Genomic DNA, 4,592 nt, shown 5'->3' with positions numbered 1-4,592 from the left:
CCACGATTATCGGCATACTACTGCAATTGTCTGAGCTTCTCTCTCAGGGGTTAGCAAACTACCACCCATGGACTAAACCTGGCCCACCGCCTGTTTTTGTAAATAAAGTTTTATTGGAATGCTCCAATGAATGCTCCATGCTCCTTAACCTAGCTATTAACTGTGGCTGCTTTCCTACTACAATGGCAGAGTTGAATCATTGCATCAGAGACCATCTGGCCTACAAAGCTTAAAATATTTACTATCCGGCCCTCAACAGGAAAAAAAAAAAAAAAAATCACCAACCCCTGCCCTAGTTTAAAAAGCGTGGTATCTTTTTGCCTCGTTACATCCAAGAAAGCAAAATGGGTCACTGGCGACTCTACTGGAGTTATCAGAGAGAATGTGGGTTCTCACTCTTGTCACATCTGCTCAAACCAGCACAGTCTGATCAGGAAATGTGGCCTCAATATGTGCCACCAGTGTTTCTGTCAGTCCATGAAGGATATAGGTTCCGTTAAGTTGGTTTAAGCGAACTTCCTTGAATGGGTCATCCAAGATATACACCTTAACTGCAGATACCCAAGATACCCACCTTAATGCTCACTCTTTCTTCATAAGATAAAAATATTTCCATGATGAAAAAGAAGCATAATCTGGGGCATGTGAGTGGCTCAGTTGGTTAAGCATCCTCCTCTTGACATTGGCTCAGGTCGTGAGACTGATCGCCTGTGTCAGGCTTGCGCTCAGTGTGGAGCCTACTTTGGATTCTCTCTCTCTCTCTCTCTCTCTCTCTGTCCCTCCCCCACTCACTTGTGCGCGCGCTCTCTCTCAAAATAAGTAAACATTTTTTTTAAAAAAAGCATGGTCTGTTCTTACATTTCAGGTATTCATTCATTCATTATTATTCATTCATAGTATGTTAACTGACATCTCATTGCGTTAACATCACTATGGGTCAATATGAACTCAAACGATGACTTAACATTCATGATAAATGCTCTCCTTTTCTTTACATCGATAGGCAACGGTTATTTTTAATTAACCTAATTTTTTAAAATGTATCTCCTACCCAGAAGATAAAATGTTGAACTCAGCATTTGATACTTATCCATGTTTTAGCCTAGCTTTAAACTTTAAGCTGAAGAGCAAAAAACCGATTGGTTTTCAAAAGAGGCTAAAAATAAAACATGCTTTAAGAGAAATAAAAAAGGTGATTATGCCCAAACTCCCTTGTTTTCCTTTCTTTTTGGAAAGATCGCCTCTCTCAGTGAAAGAAGACAGGAGCATTTTAAATTTTTTTTTTTTTTTTTCAACGTTTATTTATTTTTGGGACAGAGAGAGACAGAGCATGAACGGGGGAGGGGCAGAGAGAGAGGGAGACACAGAATCGGAAACAGGCTCCAGGCTCTGAGCCATCAGCCCAGAGCCCGACGCGGGGCTCGAACTCACGGACCGCGAGATCGTGACCTGGCTGAAGTCGGACGCTTAACCGACTGCGCCACCCAGGCGCCCCAGACAGGAGCATTTTAAAATGCCTTTCGACAGCACAGACTTTCCTGTTTTAATGGAACAACATCTCCCTTAGGAATTCATCAATGAATCAGAGCAAGAGAACAAGGAGAAAAAGGAGGAGGGGGAGGGCTGCACTGAAAAAGAACAAAAAACTTGCTCCGTGGCTCCAAATAGTGAGTGTTGCACAGACCACAAGGTTGCTCAACTCGGATGCCCAGAAGGCCAGGCCAGGATTTCTGCTTCCCAGCTTCCCTAGGTCCAGCTTTCAGCTGGGAGCTCTTCAGGTCTGTCCCGAGGCATAAATGAACGTAGGTATTCTGGGATGAATGTGCCCCTTCTCCTGAGCCTTTTTATTTTCTCCTCCTGTTTCTTTCCCCAGGTGGGTACAGCTGTTCAGGGTTTTGTGAACTATGGGTTCAGCCATATCTTTAAGATGATGAACTCAGGACTTCTCAGGATTTTCTCAGTAATTTTCATACCCCAAGTACTTTTTCATTTTCTACTTATTTAAAAAGTAACATAAAGATCTCTGCAGGGCACCTGGGTGGCTCAGTCGGTTAAGCGTCCGACTTCAGCTCAAGTCACAATCTCATGGTTCGTGGGCTCAGCGTTGGGTTCTGAGCTAATAGTACAGAGCCTGGAACCTGCTTCATATTCTGTGTCTCCCTCTCTCTCTGCCCCTCCCTGTTTGCTCTCTCTCTCTCTCTCTCTCTCTCTCTCTCAAAAGTCAGTAAACATTAAAATTTTTTAAAAAGATCTTTGCATAAAAATCATAAAAATACTGGTAAAGAAGAGGAAGGAGGAGGAGGAGAAGGAGAAGAAAAGAAAACTGAGATTATGCATTAATCCTACCACCCAAGGAAATCACTACAAAATGTATTCATTCATACATGTAGTGGGTTGAATGGTGCTCACCACTTCTCCAAAAGATGTATCTGCCCAGAGCCTGTGAGTGTGCCTTTATGTGGAAAAGGTTCTTTGCCAATGTAATTACATTAAGGATCTCAAAATGAAATCAGTCTGGATTATCTGCTAGGCTCTAACTCCCGGGACAATTGTTCCCATAAGGAGAGGAGAACCATAGACAGAGGAGAAAGCCATGTGAAGGCACAGAAGAGAATGGAGAGATACAGCCACAGGCCAAGGAATGTCTGGAGCCTCCAGAAGCTGGGAGAGATAAGCAAGGTGTCTCTTCTAGAACCTTCAGAGAGGGTATGGCCCTTGATTTTAGGTATCTAGTGTCCAGAGTGTGGGAATAAATGGCTGATATATTTTTTTTAATTAAAAAAAAAAATTTTTTTTAATGTTTATTTATTTTTGAGACAGAGAGAGACAGAGCATGAATGGGGGAGGGGCAGAGAGAGAGGGAGACACCGAATCGGAAGCAGGCTCCAGGCTCTGAGCCATCAGCCCAGAGCCTGACACGGTGCCCGAACTCACGAACCGTGAGATCGTGACCTGAGCTGAAGTCGGACGCTCAACCGACTGAGCCACCCAGGCGCCCCTAAATAGCTGATATTTTAAGCCATCGACCGTGTGCTAATTTGTTGTAGCAGCCTTCAGAAACCAAAACAATTCATCTGTTCCGTAAATGTTTACTGAACAACCAGATATTGTATCAAGAAGTTGACGAATAAGATGTCTTTAAAAAAAAGATACTAAACTTTTCAAAAACTTTTTATGCGTACATGAATATATGTATATGAATATTTTAATGGGCCATAATATAAAAGTTGTTATTAACATACTTTTTCACCTAATAATATAAACATTTTTCATGATAATAAAGGAATATGTCCGCATTTTATAAATGAGCCACTATTTTGCTCACGCTGTTCTCCGTATTCGAACATTGAGCTCGTTTGCGTTTTTTCCTATACTGCCATCACCGTTCTTTAGTTACATACTTACACATATTTTAAATTATTCCCTTAAATTTTACAAAATGGAATCCAGACGTTAAAATCTGTGCCAGTTATCAATTTCTCGTCTCTCAGATCCAAACCGACCCCTGCTTTCTGACCCTGGAACTGGACCCTGCAAACCTATCTCTGCTGTTGGGTGGGCACATGATAGGCTTGTCAGTGGAGGGCACTAGACGAATACCGCAAGACAGCAGGGCCAGGAAGACACTTCCTTTTTGGGTCCCAGTCCTCAATTTTTTAATGCGACTTGGGAGCCCAGCAGCCCTCACAGACTAGCTCCACCCACACTTCTAGGACACACTCACCAACACCACCAGTAGTTTTTTTTTGGGGGGGGGTTATGTTTATTTTTGAGAGAGACAGAGACAGAGACAGAGTGTGAGCAGGGGAGGGGCAGAGAGAGAGGGAGACACAGAATCTGAAGCAGGCTCCAGGCTCTGAGCCGTCAGCACAGAGCCTGACGCGGGGCTCGAACCCACGGACCGTGAGATCCTGACCTGAGCCGAAGCTGGACGCTCAACCGACCGAGCCACCCAAGTGCCCCAACATGTCTTTTGATTAAATCTTTCTTGTTCAGATAACCTGTGCGCTTTCAATCTCCTAACTGACCCTGACCCTACTGACATAAAGTCTCAATGCACTTATGTGACCAAGTCAACTTCTAGAACAACTGCTCCGACTGGCAACTCCTTCCCCAAGCCCTTACCAACCCTGGATATTTTTCTTCATCTCTGACAGAGAAAATATGATAAGAAGGAAGGTATCCCTTGTCAATTGTTTTCATTTGCGTTTCTTTGATGGCTAGTAAGGTAGAATATACAACTATATGAGTATATGTTGTGTTGGAAGGAGTCATATCAAAGCCACAACGGTTACCTCCGGGGAAGGGAATAAGATGGGAAGAGGGGGAAGGAAAGGGAACTTTCACTTATTGCTCTGAAACCTTGCACACTGTCCAAATATTTTACAAAGGGAAAGCATTCGTGCATTATGTACATAATTAAATATGTATACATCATGAAACTCAGGTGCCGCTGAGCCCTTTCTCTGACTACACATGACGGCTGCTGGTGACTTGTTGCCTTCTTTAGCAGAGCTGAGCAATCAACTCTGGAAAGACCTTATCTCTCTGTAACCACAGTAACCCAGGCCTGACCACAGACTCATCTCTCT

General features: G+C 43.4%; 1 pseudogene; it reads left to right on the top strand.

Annotated features, from left to right (window-relative positions):
• The first annotated feature begins 344 nt into the window (after positions 1 to 344).
• LOC112864475 (small ribosomal subunit protein uS14 pseudogene) lies at positions 345 to 510 on the top strand (annotated as a pseudogene).
• Positions 511 to 4,592: the final 4,082 nt, after the last annotated feature.

The sequence above is a fragment of the Puma concolor genome, chromosome E1 (genome assembly GCF_028749965.1).
Source record: "Puma concolor isolate L17-30 chromosome E1, mPumCon1.1.hap2, whole genome shotgun sequence".
NCBI lineage: Eukaryota > Metazoa > Chordata > Mammalia > Carnivora > Felidae > Puma > Puma concolor.
The sequence above is the reverse complement of the archived record's forward strand: the minus strand, read 5'-3'. Positions and strand labels throughout refer to the sequence as shown.